Source organism: Rhipicephalus microplus, chromosome 9 (genome assembly GCF_043290135.1).
Source record: "Rhipicephalus microplus isolate Deutch F79 chromosome 9, USDA_Rmic, whole genome shotgun sequence".
In the NCBI taxonomy this organism is placed as follows: Eukaryota; Metazoa; Arthropoda; class Arachnida; order Ixodida; family Ixodidae; genus Rhipicephalus; species Rhipicephalus microplus.
In genome coordinates, this window is record NC_134708.1 from 116077369 (window position 1) to 116094690 (window position 17322).

At 52.6% G+C, this 17322-nt stretch overlaps 1 non-coding gene across 1 annotated transcript; it reads left to right on the plus strand.

The window, feature by feature from the left end:
* The first annotated feature begins 16047 nt into the window (after window positions 1-16047).
* On the plus strand, window positions 16048-16121 carry TRNAN-GUU (transfer RNA asparagine (anticodon GUU)). The gene has a single exon. It is a non-coding gene; the product is annotated as a tRNA-Asn (tRNA).
* Window positions 16122-17322: the final 1201 nt, after the last annotated feature.

Here is a 17322-nt window from a genome sequence, read left to right on the forward strand (position 1 = left end):
CGGCCGTTAACCGAAAGGTTGGAGGTTCGAGCCCACCCGGTGGTGATGCGGGCTTTTTTTTCTATGGGCTGATTGCTTTGAAGATATGTTCTGATGGTGGTGAGAGGGGAGCAGGACTGTCTCCGTGGCGCAATTGGCTAGCACGATCGGCTGTTAACTGAAAGGTTTGAGGTTCGAGCCCACCCTGTGGTGGTGCGGCGCTTTTTTTTCTTTGGGCTGATAGCTTTGAAGATATGTTCTGACGGTGGTGAGAGTGGAGCACAACTGTCTCCGTGGCCCAATTGGCTAGCGCTATCCGCTGTTATCCTAAAGGTTGGAGGTTCGAGCCCACCCGGTGGTGGTGCGGCGCTTTATTTTCTTTGGGCTGATAGCTCTGAAGAAATGTTCTGACGGTGGTGAGAGTGAAGCACGACTGTCTCCGTGGCGCAATAGGCTAGCGCGATCGGCTGTTCACTGAAAGGTTGGAGGTCCGAGCCCACCCGGTGTTGGTGGGGCGCTTTTTTTTCTTTGAGCTGATAGCTCTGAAGAAATGTTCTGACGGTGGTGAGAGTGGAGGACGACTGTCTCCGTGGCGCAATTGGCTAGCACGTTTGGCTGTTAACCGAAAAATTGGAGTTTCGAGCCCACCAGGTGGTGGTGCGGCACTTTTTTTTCTTTCCACTGATAGCTTTGCAGAAATGTTCTCGCGGTGGTGAGATTGGAGCACGACTGTCTCCTTGGCGCAATTGGCTAGCACATTCGGCTGTTAACCGAAAAATTGGAGTTTTAAGCCCTCCCGGGAGTGGTGTGTCGCGTTTTTCTTTGCGCTGATAGCTTTGAAAATATTTTCTGATGGTGGTGAGACTGGAGCACGACTGTCTCCGCGGCGCAATTGGCTAGCGCAATCTGCTGTTGACCGAAAGGTTGGAGGTTCTCGCCCACCCGGTGGTGGTGCGGCGCTTCTTTTTCTTTGGGCTGATAGCTCTGAAGAAACGTTTTGATGGTGGTGAGAGTGGAGCAGGACTGTCTCCATGGCGCAATTGGCTAGCGCGATCGGCTGTTAACCGAGAGGTTGGAGGTTTGAGCCCACCCGGGGACGGTGTGTCGCTTTTTTTTATTTTCGCAGATAGCTTTGAAGATATGTTCTGATGGTGTTGAGAGTGGAGCACGACTGTCTCCGTCGCGCAATTGGCTAACGCGGTCTGCTGCTGACCGAAAGGTTGGAGGTTCGAGCCCAACCGGTGGTGGTGCGGCGCTTCTTTTTTCTTTGGGCTGATAGCTCTGAAGAAATGTTCTGACGGTGGTGAGAGTGGAGCACGACTGTCTCTGTGGCGCGATTTGCTAGCGCGATCGGCTGTTAACCGAAATGTTGGTGGTTCGAGCCCTCCCGGGAGTGGTGTGTTGCCTTTTTCTTTGCGTTGATAGCTTTGGAGACATGTTCTGACGGTGGTGAGATTGGAGCACTACTGTCTCCGTGGCGCAATTGGCTAGCGTGATCGGCTGTTAACTGAAAGGTTGGAGGTTCGAGCTCTCCCGGGAGTGGTGTGTTGCTTTTTTTCTTTAGGCTGATAGCATTGAAGATATGTTCTGATGGTGGTGAGAGCGGAGCAGGACTGTCTCGGTGGCGCTATTGGCTAGAACGATCGGCTGTTAAACAAAAGGTTGGAGGTTCGAGCCCACCCGGTGGCGGTGCGGCGCTTTTTTTTCTTTGCGCTGATAGCTTTAGAGAAAGATTCTGACGGTGGTGAGACTCGAGCACGACAATCTCCGTGGCACAATTGGCTAGCACGTTCGGCTGTTAACCGAAAGGTATAAGGTTAGAGCCCACCTGGTGGTGGTGCGGGCTTTTTTTTCTATGGGCTGATTGCTTTGAAGATATGTTCTGATGGTGGTGAGAGTGGAGCACGACTGTCTCCGTGGCGCAATTTGCTAGCGCGATCGGCTAATAACCGAAAGGTTGGAAGTTCGAGCCCTCTCGGGAGTGGTGTGTTGCTTTTTTTTCTTTGGGCTGATAGCTCTGAAGAAATGTTCTGACGGTGGTGAGAGTGGAGCACGACTGTCTTCGTGGCGCAATTGGCTAGCGCGATCGGCTGTTAACCGAAAGGTTGGAGGTTCGAGCCCACCCGGTGGGGGTGCGGCGCTTTTTTTTCTTTAGGCTGATTGCTTTGAAGATATATTCTGATGGTGGTGAGAGTGGAGCACGACTGTCTCCATGGCCCAATTGGCTAGCGCTATCTGCTGTTGACCTAAAGGTTGGAGGTTCGAGCCCACTCGGTGGTGGTGCGGCGCTTTATTTCTTTGGGCTGATAGCTTTGAAGATATGTTCTGACAGTGGTGAGATTGGAGCACGACTGTCTCCGTGGCGCAATTGGCTAGCGCGATCGGCTGTTAACTGAAAAGTTGGAGGTTCGAGCCCTCCCGGGAGTGGTGTGTCGCGTTTTTCTTTGCGCTGATAGCTTTGAGAATATGTTCTGATGGTGGTGAGACTGGAGCACGACTGTCTCCGCGGCGCAATTGGCTAGTGCAGTCTGCTGTTGACCGAAAGGTTGGAGGTTCTCGCCCACCCGGTGGTGGTGCGGCGCTTTTTTCTCTTTGGGCTGATAGCTCTGAAGAAATGTTCTGACGGTGGTGAGAGTGGAGCACGACTGTCTCCGTGGCGCAATTGGCTAGCGCGTTCGGCATTTAACCGAAAAGTTGGAGGTTCGAGCCCACCTGGTGGTGGTGCGGAACTTTTTTTAGGCCGATAACATTGAAGACATGTTCTGATGGTGGTGAGAGTATAGCAGGACTGTCTCCGTGGCGCAATTTGCTACCGCGATCGGCTGTTAACCGAAAGTTTGGAGGTTCGAGCCCTCTCGGGAGTGGTGTGTTGCTTTTTTTCTTTGGGCTGATAGCTCTGAAGAAATGTTCTGATGGTTGTGAGAGTGGAGCCCGACTGTCTTCGTGGCGCAATGGGCTAGCGCGATCAGCTGTTAACCGAAAGGTTGGAGGTTCGAGCCCACCCGGTGGGGGTGCGGCGCTCTTTTTTCTTTGGGCTGAGAGCTCTGAAGAAATGTTCTGACGGTGGTGAGAGTGGAGCACGACTGTCTCCGTGGCGCAACTGGCTAGCACATTCGGCTGGTAACCAAAAAACTGGAGTTTCGAGCCCTCCCGGGAGTGGTGTGTTGCTTTTTTCTTTGCACTGATAGCTTTGAAGATATGTTCTGATGGTGGTGAGAGTGGAGCAGGACTGTCTCCGTGGCGCAATTGGCTAGCGCGATCGGTGGTTAACCGAAAGGTTGGAGGTTTGAGCCCACCTGGGGACGGTGTGTCGCTTTTTTTTCTTTTCGCTGATAGCTTTCAAGATATGTTCTGATGGTGTTGAGAGTGCAGCACGACTGTCTCCGTCGCGCAATTAGCTAACGCGATCTGCTGTTGACCGAAAGGTTGGAGGTTCGAGCCCTCCTGGGAGTGGTGTATTGCTTTTTTTTCTTTAGGCTGATAGCTTTTAAGATATGTTCTGATGGTGGTGAGAGTGGAGCAGGACTGTCTCCGTGGCGCAATTGGCTAGAGCGATCGGCTGTTAACCGAAAGGTAGGAGATTCGAGCCCACCCGGTGGTGGTGCGGCGCTTTTTTTTTCTTTTTCTTTGCGCTGATAGCTTTGAAGATATGTTCTGATGGTGGTGAGAGTGGAGCAGGACTGTCTCCGTGGCACAATTGGCTAGTGCGATCGGCTGTTAACCGAAAGGTTGGAGGCTCGAGCACACCCGGTGGTGGTGGGGCGCTTTTTTTTCTTTGCGCTGATAGCTTTGGAGAAATGTTCTGACGGTGGTGAGATTGGAGCATGACTATCTCCGTGGCGGAATTGGCTAGCACGTTCGGCTGTCAACCGAAAAATTGGAGTTTCGAGCCCACCCGGTGGTGGTGCGGCACTTTTTTTTCCACTGATAGCTTTGCAGAAATGTTCTCGCGGTGGTGAGATTGGAGCACGACTGTCTCCTTGGCGCAATTGGCTAGCACATTCGGCTGTTAACCGAAAAATTGGAGCTTTGAGCCCTCCCGGGAGTGGTGTGTCGCGTTTTTCTTTGCGCTGATAGCTTTGAAAATATGTTCTGATGGTGGTGAGACTGGAGCACGACTGTCTCCGCGGCGAAATTGGCTAGCGCAATCTGCTGTTGACCGAAAGGTTGGAGGTTCTCTCCCACCCGGTGGTGGTGCGGCGCTTCTTTTTCTTTGGGCTGATAGCTCTGAAGAAACGTTTTGATGGTGGTGAGAGTGGAGCAGGACTGTCTCCGTGGCGCAATTGGCTAGCGCGATCGGCTGTTAACCGAGAGGTTGGAGGTTTGAGCCCACCCGGGGATGGTGTGTCACTTTTTTTTATTTTCGCAGATAGCTTTGAAGATATGTTCTGATGGTGTTGAGAGTGGAGCACGACTGTCTCCGTCGCGCAATTGGCTAACGCGATCCGCTGCTGACCTAAAGGTTGGAGGTTCGAGCCCAACCGGTGGTGGTGCGGCGCTTCTTTTTCTTTGGGCTGATAGCTCTAAAGAAATGTTCTGACGGTGGTGAGAGTGGAGCACGACTGTCTCTGTGGCGCAATTTGCTAGCGCGATCGGCTGTTAACCGAAATGTTGGTGGTTCGAGCCCTCCCGGGAGTGGTGTGTTGCCTTTTTCTTTGCGTTGATAGCTTTGGAGACACGTTCTGACGGTGGTGAGATTGGAGCACTACTGTCTCCGTGGCGCAATTGGCTAGCGTGATCGGCTGTTAACTGAAAGGTTCGAGGTTCGAGCCCTCCCGGGAGTGGTGTGTTGCTTTTTTTTCTTTAGGCTGATAGCATTGAAGATATGTTCTGATGGTGGTGAGAGTGGAGCAGGACTGTCTCCGTGGCGCAATTGGCTAGAACAATCGGCTGTTAAACAAAAGGTTGGAGGTTCGAGCCCACCCGGTGGCGGTGCGGCGCTTTTTTTCTTTGCGCTGATAGCTTTAGAGAAAGGTTCTGACGGTGGTGAGACTCGAGCACGACAATCTCCGTGGCACACTTGGCTAGCACGTTCGGCCGTTAACCGAAAGGTTGAAGGTTCGAGCCCACCTGGTGGTGGTGCGGGCTTTTTTTTCTATGGGCTGATTGCTTTGAAGATATGTTCTGGTGGTGGTGAGAGTGGAGCACGACTGTCTCCGTGGCGCAATTTGCTAGCGCGATCGGCTAATAACCGAAAGGTTGGAAGTTCGAGCCCTCTCGGGAGTGGTGTGTTGCTTTTTTTTCTTTGGGCTGATAGCTCTGAAGAAATGTTCTGACGGTGGTGAGAGTGATGCACGACTGTCTTCGTGGCGCAATTGGCTAGCGCGATCGGCTGTTAACCGAAAGGTTGGAGGTTCGAGCCCACCCGGTGGGGGTGCGGCGCTTTTTTTTCTTAGGGCTGATTGCTTTGAAGATATGTTCTGATGGTGGTGAGAGTGGAGCACGACTGTCTCCGTGGCCCAATTGGCTAGCGCTATCTGCTGTTAACCTAAAGGTTGGAGGTTCGAGCCCACTCGGTGGTGGTGCGGCGCTTTATTTCTTTGGGCTGATAGCTTTGAAGATATGTTCTGACAGTGGTGAGATTGGAGCACGACTGTCTCCGTGGCGCAATTGGCTAGCGCGATCGGCTGTTAACTGAAAAGTTGGAGGTTCGAGACCTCCCGGGAGTGGTGTGTCGCGTTTTTCTTTGCGCTGATAGCTTTGAAAATATGTTCTGATGGTGGTGAGACTGGAGCACGACTGTCTCCGCGGCGCAATTGGCTAGTGCAGTCTGCTGTTGACCGAATGGTTGGAGGTTCTCGCCCACCCGGTGGTGGTGCGGCGCTTCTTTTTCTTTGGGCTGATAGCTCTGAAGAAATGTTCTGATGGTGGTGAGAGTGGAGCCCGACTGTCTTCGTGGCGCAATGGGCTAGCGCGATCGGCTGTTAACCGAAAGGTTGGAGGTTCGAGCCCACCCGGTGGGGGTGCGGCGCTCTTTTTTCTTTGGGCTGATAGCTCTGAAGAAATGTTCTGACGGTGGTGAGAGTGGAGCACGACTGTCTCCGTGGCGCAATTGGCTACCGCGATCGGTGGTTAACCGAAAGGTTGGAGGTTTGAGCCCACCTGGGGACGGTGTGTCGCCTTTTTTTCTTTTCGCTGATAGCTTTCAAGATATGTTCTGATGGTGTTGAGAGTGCAGCACGACTGTCTCCGTCGCGCAATTAGCTAACGCGATCTGCTGTTGACCGAAAGGTTGGAGGTTCGAGCCCTCCTGGGAGTGGTGTGTTGGTTTTTTTTTCTTTAGGCTGATAGCTTTTAAGATATGTTCTGATGATGGTGAGAGTGGAGCAGGACTGTCTCCGTGGCGCAATTGGCTAGAGCGATCGGCTGTTAACCGAAAGGTAGGAGATTCGAGCCCACCCGGTGGTGGTGCGGCGCTTTTTTTTCTTTTTCTTTGGGCTGATAGCTTTGAAGATATGTTCTGATGGTAGTGAGAGTGGAGCAGGACTGTCTCCGTGGCACAATTGGCTAGTGCGATCGGCTGTTAACCGAAAGGTTGGAGGCTCGAGCACACCCGGTGGTGGTGGGGCGCTTTTTTTTCTTTGCGCTGATAGCTTTGGAGAAATGTTCTGACGGTGGTGAGATTGGAGCATGACTATCTCCGTGGCGGAATTGGCTAGCACGTTCGGCTGTCAACCGAAAAATTGGAGTTTCGAGCCCACCCGGTGGTGGTGCGGCACTTTTTTTTTTCCACTGATAGCTTTGCAGAAATGTTCTCGCGGTGGTGAGATTGGAGCACGACTGTCTCCTTGGCGCAATTGGCTAGCACATTCGGCTGTTAACCGAAAAATTGGAGTTTTGAGCCCTCCCGGGAGTGGTGTGTCGCGTTTTTATTTTCGCAGATAGCTTTGAAGATATGTTCTGATGGTGTTGAGAGTGGAGCACGACTGTCTCCGTCGCGCAATTGGCTGACGCGATCTGCTGCTGACCGAAAGGTTGGAGGTTCGAGCCCAACCGGTGGTGGTGCGGCGCTTCTTTTTCTTTGGGCTGATAGCTCTGAAGAAATGTTCTGACGGTGGCGAGAGTGGAGCACGACTGTCTCTGTGGCGCGATTTGCTAGCGCGATCGGCTGTTAACCGAAATGTTGGTGGTTCGAGCCCTCCCGGGAGTGGTGTGTTGCCTTTTTCTTTGCGTTGATAGCTTTGGAGACATGTTCTGACGGTGGTGAGATTGGAGCACTACTGTCTCCGTGGCGCAATTGGCTAGCGTGATCGGCTGTTAACTGAAAGGTTGGAGGTTCGAGCCCTCCCGGGAGTGGTGTGTTGCTTTTTTTTAGGCTTATAGCATTGAAGATATGTTCTGATGGTGGTGAGAGTGGAGCAGGACTGTCTCCGTGGCGCAATTGGCTAGAACAATCGGCTGTTAAACAAAAGGTTGGAGGTTCGAGCCCACCCGGTGGCGGTGCGGCGCTTTTTTTTCTTTGCGCTGATAGCTTTAGAGAAAGGTTCTGACGGTGGTGAGACTCGAGAACGACAATCTCCGTGGCACACTTGGCTAGCACGTTCGGCCGTTACCCGAAAGGTTGAAGGTTCGAGCCCACCTGGTGGTGGTGCGGGCTTTTTTTTCTATGGGCTGGTTGCTTTGAAGATATGTTCTGATGGTGGTGAGAGTGGAGCACGACTGTCTCCGTGGCGCAATTTGCTAGCGCGATCGGCTAATAACCGAAAGGTTGGAAGTTCGAGCCCTCTCGGGAGTGGTGTGTTGCTTTTTTTTCTTTGGGCTGATAGCTCTGAAGAAATGTTCTGACGGTGGTGAGAGTGAAGCACGACTGTCTTCGTGGCGCAATTGGCTAGCGCGATCGGCTGTTAACCGAAAGGTTGGAGGTTCAAGCCCACCCGGTGGAGTGCGGCGCTTTTTTTTCTTAGGGCTGATTGCTTTGAAGATATGTTCTGATGGTGGTGAGAGTGGAGCACGACTGTCTCCGTGGCCCAATTGGCTAGCGCTATCTGCTGTTAACCTAAAGGTTGGAGGTTCGAGCCCACTCGGTGGTGGTGCGGCGCTTTATTTCTTTGGGCTGATAGCTTTGAAGATATGTTCTGACAGTGGTGAGATTGGAGCACGACTGTCTCCGTGGCGCAATTGGCTAGCACGATCGGCTGTTAACTGAAAAGTTGGAGGTTCGAGCCCTCCCGGGAGTGGTGTGTCGCGTTTTTCTTTGCGCTGATAGCTTTGAAAATATGTTCTGATGGTGGTAAGACTGGAGCACGACTGTCTCCGCGGCGCAATTGGCTAGTGCAGTCTGCTGTTGACCGAAAGGTTGGAGGTTCTCGCCCACCCGGTGGTGGTGCGGCGCTTCTTTTTCTTTGGGCTGATAGCTCTGAAGAAATGTTCTGATGGTGGTGAGAGTGGAGCACGACTGTCTCCGTGGCACAATTGGCTAGCGCGTTCGGCATTTAACCGAAAAGTTGGAGGTTCGAGTCCACCTGGAGGTGGTGCGGAACTTTTTTTTGGGCCGATAACTTTGAAGACATGTTCTGATGGTGGTGAGAGTATAGCAGGACTGTCTCCGTGGCGCAATTTGCTAGCGCGATCAGCTGTTAACCGAAAGGTTGGAGGTTCGAGCCCTCTCGGGAGTGGTGTGTTGCTTTTTTTCTTTGGGCTGATAGCTCTGAAGAAATGTTCTGATGGTGGTGAGAGTGGAGCCCGACTGTCTTCGTGGCGCAATGGGCTAGCGCGATCGGCTGTTAACCGAAAGGTTGGAGGTTCGAGCCCACCCGGTGGGGGTGCGGCGCTCTTTTTTCTTTAGGCTGATAGCTCTCAAGAAATGTTCTGACGGTGGTGAGAGTGGAGCACGACTGTCTCCGTGGCGCAATTGGCTAGCACATTCGGCTGGTAACCAAAAAACTGGAGTTTCGAGCCCTCCCGGGAGTGGTGTGTTGCTTTTTTCTTTGCACTGATAGCTTTGAAGATATGTTCTCATGGTGGTGAGAGTGGAGCAGGACTGTCTCCGTGGCGCAATTGGCTAGCGCGATCGGTGGTTAACCGAAAGGTTGGAGGTTTGAGCCCACCTGGGGACGGTGTGTCGCTTTTTTTTCTTTTCGCTGATAGCTTTCAAGATATGTTCTGATGGTGTTGAGAGTGCAGCACGACTGTCTCCGTCGCGCAATTAGCTAACGCGATCTGCTGTTGACCGAAAGGTTGGAGGTTCGAGCCCTCCTGGGAGTGGTGTGTTGCTTTCTTTTCTTTAGGCTGATAGCTTTTAAGATATGTTCTGATGGTGGTGAGAGTGGAGCAGGACTGTCTCCGTGGCGCAATTGGCTAGAGCGATCGGCTGTTAACCGAAAGGTTGGAGGTTCGAGCCCACCCGGTGGTGGTGCGGCGCTTTTTTTTCTTTTTCTTTGGGCTGATAGCTTTGAAGATATGTTCTGATGGTGGTGAGAGTGGAGCAGGACTGTCTCCGTGGCGCAATTGGCTAGCACGATCGGCTGTTAACCTAAAGGTTGGTGGTTCGAGCCCACCCGGTGGAGGTGCGGCGCTTTATTTTCTTTGGGCTGATAGCTCTGAAGAAATGTTCTGACGGTGGTGAGAGAGAAGCACGACTGTCTCGGTGGCGCAATAGGCTAGCGCGATCGGCTGTTCACCGAAAGGTTGGAGGTCCGAGTCCACCCGGTGGTGGTGGGGCGCTTTTTTTTCTTTGGGCTGATAGCTCTGAAGAAATGTTCTGACGGTGGTGAGAGAGGAGGACGACTGTCTCCGTGGCGCAATTGGCTAGCACGTTTGGCTGTTAACCAAAAAATTGGAGTTTCGAGCCCACCAGGTGGTGGTGCGGCACTTTTTTTTCTTTCCACTGATAGCTTTGCACAAATATTTTCGCGGTGGTGAGATTGGAGCACGACTGTCTCCTTGGCGCAATTGGCTAGCACATTCGGCTGTTAACCGAAAAATTGGAGTTTCGAGCCCTCCCGGGAGTGGTGTGTCGCGTTTTTCTTTGCGCTGATAGCTTTGAAAATATGTTCTGATGGTGGTGAGACTGGAGCACGACTGTCTCCGCGGCGCAATTGGCTAGCGCAGTCTGCTGTTGACCGAAAGGTTGGAGGTTCTCGCCCACCCGGTGGTGGTGCGGCGCTTCTTTTTCTTTGGGCTGATAGCTCTGAAGAAATGTTCTGACAGTGGTGAGAGTGGAGCACGACTGTCTCCGTGGCGCAATTGGCTAGCGCGTTCGGCATTTAACTGAAAAGTTGGAGGTTCGAGCCCGCCTGGTGGTGGTGCGGCACTTTTTTTGGGGCCGATAACTTTGAAGACATGTTCTGATGGTGGTGAGAGTATAGCCGGACTGTTTCCGTGGCGCAATTTGCTAGCGCGATCAGCTGTTAACCGAAAGGTTGGAGGTTCGAGCCCTCTCGGGAGTGGTGTGTTGCTTTTTTTTCTTTGGGCTGATAGCTCTGAAGAAATGTTCTGACGGTGGTGAGAGTGGAGCACAACTGTCTTCGTGGAGCAATTGGCTAGCGCGATCGGCTGTTAACCGAAGGGTTGGAGGTTCGAGCCCACCCGGTGGGGGTGCGGCGCTCTTTTTTCTTTGGGCTGATAGCTCTGAAGAAATGTTCTGACGATGGTGAGAGTGGAGCACGACTGTGTCCGTGGCGCAATTGGCTAGCACATTCGGCTGGTAACCGAAAAACTGGAGTTTCGAGCCCTCCCGGGAGTGGTGTGTTGCTTTTTTCTTTGCACTGATAGCTTTGAAGATATGTTCTGATGGTGGTGAGAGTGGAGCAGGACTGTCTCCCTGGCGCAATTGGCTAGCGCGATCGGTGGTTAACCGAATGGTTGGAGGTTTGAGCCCACCCGGGGACGGTGTGTCGCTTTTTTTTTCTTTTCGCTGATAGCTTTCAAGATATGTTCTGATGGTGTTGAGAGTGGAGCACGACTTTCTCCGTCGCGCAATTAGCTAACGCGATCTGCTGTTGACCGAAAGGTTGGAGGTTCGAGCCCTCCTGGGAGTGGTGTGTTGCTTTTTTTTCTTTAGGCTGATAGCTCTGAAGAAATGTTCTGACGATGGTGAGAGTGAAGCACGACTGTCTCTGTGGCGCAATTTGCTAGCGCGATCGGCTGTTAACCGAAATATTGGTGGTTCGAGCCCTCCCGTGAGTGGTGTGTTGCCTTTTTCTTTGCGTTGATAGCTTTGGAGACATGTTCTGACGGTGGTGAGATTGGAGCACTACTGTCTCCGTGGCGCAATTGGCTAGCGTGATCGGCTGTTAACTGAAAGGTTGGAGGTTCGAGCCCTCCCGGGAGTGGTGTGTTGCTTTTTTTTCTTTAGGCTGATAGCATTGAAGATATGTTCTGATGGTGGTGAGAGTGGAGCAGGACTGTCTCCGTGGCGCAATTGGCTAGAACAATCGGCTGTTAAACAAAAGGTTGGAGGTTCGAGCCCACCCAGTGGCGGTGCGGCGCTTTTTTTTCTTTGCGCTGATAGCTTTAGAGAAAGGTTCTGACGGTGGTGAGACTCGAGCACGACAATCTCCGTGGCACACTTGGCTAGCACGTTCGGCCGTTAACCGAAAGGTTGAAGGTTCGAGCCCACCTGGTGGTGGTGCGGGCTTTTTTTCTATGGGCTGGTTGCTTTGAAGATATGTTCTGATGGTGGTGAGAGTGGAGCACGACTGTCTTCGTGGCGCAATTTGCTAGCGCGATCGGCTAATAACCGAAAGGTTGGAAGTTCGAGCCCTCTCGGGAGTGGTGTGTTGCTTTTTTTTCTTTGGGCTGATAGCTCTAAAGAAATGTTCTGACGGTGGTGAGAGTGAAGCACGACTGTCTTCGTGGCGCAATTGGCTAGCGCGATCGGCTGTTAACCGAAAGGTTGGAGGTTCGAGCCCACCCGGTGGGGGTGCGGCGCTTTTTTTTCTTAGGGCTGATTGCTTTGAAGATATGTTCTGATGGTGGTGAGAGTGGAGCACGACTGTCTCCGTGGCCCAATTGGCTAGCGCTATCTGCTGTTAACCTAAAGGTTGGAGGTTCGAGCCCACTCGGTGGTGGTGCGGCGCTTTATTTCTTTGGGCTGATAGCTTTGAAGATATGTTCTGACAGTGGTGAGATTGGAGCACGACTGTCTCCTTGGCGCAATTGGCTAGCGCGATCGGCTGTTAACTGAAAAGTTGGAGGTTCGAGCCCTCCCGGGAGTGGTGTGTCGCGTTTTTCTTTGCGCTGATAGCTTTGAAAATATGTTCTGATGGTGGTGAGACTGGAGCACGACTGTCTCCGCGGCGCAATTGGCTAGTGCAGTCTGCTGTTGACCGAAAGGTTGGAGGTTCTCGCCCACCCGGTGGTGGTGCGGCGCTTCTTTTTCTTTGGGCTGATAGCTCTGAAGAAATGTTCTGACGGTGGTGAGAGTGGAGCACGACTGTCTCCGTGGCGCAATTGGCTAGCGCGTTCGGCATTTAACCGAAAAGTTGGAGGTTCGAGCCCACCTGGTGGTGGTGCGGAACTTTTTTTTGGGCCGATAACTTTGAAGACATGTTCTGATGGTGGTGAGAGTATAGCAGGACTGTCTCCGTGGCGCAATTTGCTAGCGCGATCGGCTGTTAACCGAAAGGTTGGAGGTTCGAGCCCTCTCGGGAGTGGTGTGATGCTTTTTTTCTTTGGGCTGATAGCTCTGAAGAAATGTTCTGATGGTGGTGAGAGTGGAGCCCGACTGTCTTCGTGGCGCAATGGGCTAGCGCGATCGGCTGTTAACCGAAAGGGTGGAGGTTCGAGCCCACCCGGTGGGGGTGCGGCGCTCTTTTTTCTTTAGGCTGATAGCTCTCAAGAAATGTTCTGACGGTGGTGAGAGTGGAGCACGACTGTCTCCGTGGCGCAATTGGCTAGCACATTCGGCTGGTAACCAAAAAACTGGAGTTTCGAGCCCTCCCGGGAGTGGTGTGTTGCTTTTTTCTTTGCACTGATAGCTTTGAAGATATGTTCTGATGTTGGTGAGAGTGGAGCAGGACTGTCTCCTTGGCGCAATTGGCTAGCGCGATTGGTGGTTAACCGAAAGGTTGGAGGTTTGAGCCCACCTGGGGACGGTGTGTCGCTTTTTTTTCTTTTCGCTGATAGCTTTCAAGATATGTTCTGATGGTGTTGAGAGTGCAGCACGACTGTCTCCGTCGCGCAATTAGCTAACGCGATCTGCTGTTGACCGAAAGGTTGGAGGTTCGAGCCCTCCTGGGAGTGGTGTGTTGCTTTTTTTTCTTTAGGCTGATAGCTTTTAAGATATGTTCTGATGGTGGTGAGAGTGGAGCAGGACTGTCTCCGTGGCGCAATTGGCTAGAGTGATCGGCTGTTAACCGAAAGGTTGGAGGTTCGAGCCCACCCGGTGGTGGTGCGGCGCTTTTTTTTTCTTTTTCTTTGGGCTGATAGCTTTGAAGATATGTTCTGATGGTGGTGAGAGTGGAGCAGGACTGTCTCCGTGGCACAATTGGCTAGTGCGATCGGCTGTTAACCGAAAGGTTGGAGGCTCGAGCACACCCGGTGGTGGTGGGGCGCTTTTTTTTCTTTGCGCTGATAGCTTTGGAGAAATGTTCTGACGGTGGTGAGATTGGAGCACGACTATCTCCGTGGCGGAATTGGCTAGCACGTTCGGCTGTCAACCGAAAAATTGGAGTTTCGAGCCCACCCGGTGGTGGTGGGGCGCTTTTTTTTCTTTGCGCTGATAGCTTTAGAGAAAGGTTCTGACGGTGGTGAGACTCGAGCACGACAATCTCCGTGGCGCAATTGCCTAGCACGTTCGGCCGTTAACCGAAAGGTTGGAGGTTCGAGCCCACCCGGTGGTGGTGCGGGCTTTTTTTTTTCTATGGGCTGATTGCTTTGAAGATATGTTCTGATGGTGGTGAGAGGGGAGCAGATTGTCTCCGTGGCGCAATTGGCTAGCACGATCGGCTGTTAACCTAAAGGTAGGTGGTTCGAGCCCACCCGGTGGAGGTGCGGCGCTTTATTTTCTTTGGGCTGATAGCTCTGAAGAAATGTTCTGGCGGTGGTGAGATTGAAGCACGACTGTCTCGGTGGCGCAATAGGCTAGCGCGATCGGCTGTTCACCGAAAGGTTGGAGGTCCGAGGCCACCCGGTGGTGGTGGGGCGCTTTTTTTTCTTTGGGTTGATAGCTCTGGAGAAATGTTCTGACGGTGGTGAGAGAGGAGGACGACTGTCTCCGTGGCGCAATTGGCTAGCACGTTTGGCTGTTAACCGAAAAATTGGAGTTTCGAGCCCACCAGGTGGTGGTGCGGCACTTTTTTTTCTTTCCACTGATAGCTTTGCAGAAATATTTTCGCGGTGGTGAGATTGGAGCACGACTGTCTCCTTGGCGCAATTGGCTAGCACATTCGGCTGTTAACCGAAAAATTGGAGTTTCGAGCCCTCCCGGGAGGGGTGTGTCGCGTTTTTCTTTGCGCTGATAGCTTTGAAAATATGTTCTGATGGTGGTGAGACTGGAGCACGACTGTCTCCGCGGCGCAATTGGCTAGCGCAGTCTGCTGTTGACCGAAAGGTTGGAGGTTCTCGCCCACCCGGTGGTGGTGCGGCGCTTCTTTTTCTTTGGGCTGATAGCTCTGAAGAAATGTTCTGACAGTGGTGAGAGTGTAGCACGACTGTCTCCGTGGCGCAATTGGCTAGCGCGTTCGGCATTTAACCGAAAAGTTGGAGGTTCGAGCCCACCTGGTGGTGGTGCGGCACTTTTTTTTGGGCCGATAACTTTGAAGACATGTTCTGATGGTGGTGAGAGTATAGCCGGACTGTCTCCGTGGCGCAATTTGCTAGCGCGATCAGCTGTTAACCGAAAGGTTGGAGGTTCGTGCCCTCTCGGGAGTGGTGTGTTGCTTTTTTTTCTTTGGGCTGATAGCTCTGAAGAAATGTTCTGATGGTGGTGAGAGTATAGCCGGACTGTCTCCGTGGCGCAATTTGCTAGCGCGATCGGCTGTTAACCGAAGGGTTGGAGGTTCGAGCCCACCCGGTGGGGGTGCGGCGCTCTTTTTTCTTTGGGCTGATAGCTCTGAAGAAATGTTCTGACGGTGGTGAGAGTGGAGCACGACTGTCTCCGTGGCGCAATTGGCTAGCACATTCGGCTGGTAACCGAAAAACTGGAGTTTCGAGCCCTCCCAGGAGTGGTGTGTTGCTTTTTTCTTTGCACTGATAGCTTTGAAGATATGTTCTGATGGTGGTGAGACTCGAGCACGACAATCTCCGTGGCGCAATCGGCTAGCACGTTCGGCCGTTAACCGAAAGGTTGGAGGTTCGAGCCCACCCGGTGGTGGTGCGGGCTTTTTTTTTCTATGGGCTGATTGCTTTGAAGATATGTTCTGATGGTGGTGAGAGTGGAGCACAACTGTCTCCGTGGCCCAATTGGCTAGCGCTATCCGCTGTTAATCTAAAGGTTGGAGGTTCGAGCCCACCCGGTGGGGGTGCGGCGCTTTATTTCCTTTGGGCTGATAGCTCTGAAGAAATGTTCTGACGGTGGTGAGAGTGAAGCACGACTGTCTCCGTGGCGCAATAGGCTAGCGCGATCGGCTGTTCACCGAAAGGTTGGAGGTCCGAGCCCACCCGGTGGTGGTGGGGCGCTTTTTTTTCTTTGAGCTGATAGCTCTGAAGAAATGTTCTGACGGTGGTGAGAGTGGAGGACGACTGTCTCCGTGGCGCAATTGGCTAGCACGTTTGGCTAATAACCGAAAAATTGGAGTTTCGAGCCCACCAGGTGGTGGTGCGGCACTTTTTTTTCTTTCCACTGATAGCTTTGCAGAAATGTTCTCGCGGTGGTGAGATTGGAGCACGACTGTCTCCTTGGCGCAATTGGCTAGCACATTCGGCTGTTAACCGAAAAATTGGAGTTTTGAGCCCTCCCGGGAGTGGTGTGTCGCGTTTTTCTTTGCGCTGATAGCTTTGAAAATATTTTCTGATGGTGGTGAGACTGGAGCACGACTGTCTCCGCGGCGCAATTGGCTAGCGCAATCTGCCGTTGACCGAAAGGTTGGAGGTTCTCGCCCACCCGGTGGTGGTGCGGCGCTTCTTTTTCTTTGGGCTGATAGCTCTGAAGAAACGTTTTGATGGTGGTGAGAGTGGAGCAGGACTGTCTCCGTGGCGCAATTGGCTAGCGCGATCGGCTGTTAACCGAGAGGTTGGAGGTTTGAGCCCACCCGGGGACGGTGTGTCGCTTTTTTTTATTTTCGCAGATAGCTTTGAAGATATGTTCTGATGGTGTTGAGAGTGGAGCACGACTGTCTCCGTCGCGCAATTGGCTAACGCGATCTGCTGCTGACCGAAAGTTTGGAGGTTCGAGCCCAACCGGTGGTAGTGCAGCGCTTCTTTTTTCTTTGGGCTGATAGCTCTGAAAAATGTTCTGAGGGTGGTGAGAATGGAGCACGACTGTCTCTGTGGCGCAATTTGCTAGCGCGATCGGCTGTTAACCGAAATGTTGGTGGTTCGAGCCCTCCCGGGAGTGGTGTGTTGCCTTTTTCTTTGCGTTGATAGCTTTGGAGACATGTTCTGACGGTGGTGAGATTGGAGCACTACTGTCTCCGTGGCGCAATTGGCTAGCGTGATCGGCTGTTAACTGAAAGGTTGGAGGTTCGAGCCCTCCCGGGAGTGGTGTGTTGCTTTTTTTTCTTTAGGCTGATAGCATTGAAGATATGTTCTGATGGTGGTGAGAGCGGAGCAGGACTGTCTCGGTGGCGCTATTGGCTAGAACGATCGGCTGTTAAACAAAAGGTTGGAGGTTCGAGCCCACCCGGTGGCGGTGCGGCGCTTTTTTTTCTTTGCGCTGATAGCTTTAAAGAAAGATTCTGACGGTGGTGAGACTCGAGCACGACAATCTCCGTGGCACAATTGGCTAGCACGTTCGGCCGTTAACCGAAAGGTTGAAGGTTCGAGCCCACCTGGTGGTGGTGCGGGCTTTTTTTTCTATGGGCTGATTGCTTTGAAGGTATGTTCTGATGGTGGTGAGAGTGGAGCACGACTGTCTCCGTGGCGCAATTTGCTAGCGCGATCGGCTAATAACCGAAAGGTTGTAAGTACGAGCCCTCTCGGGAGTGGTGTGTTGCTTTTTTTTCTTTGGGCTGATAGCTCTGAAGAAATGTTCTGACGGTGGTGAGAGTGGAGCACGACTGTCTTCGTGGCGCAATTGGCTAGCGCGATCGGCTGTTAACCGAAAGGTTGGAGGTTCGAGCCCACCCGGTGGGGGTGCGGCGCTTTTTTTTTCTTTGGGCTGATTCCTTTGAAGATATGTTCTGATGGTGGTGAGAGTGGAGCACGACTGTCTCCGTGGCCCAATTGGCTAGTGCAGTCTGCTGTTGACCGAAAGGTTGGAGGTTCTCGCCCACCCGGTGGTGGTGCGGCGCTTCTTTTTCT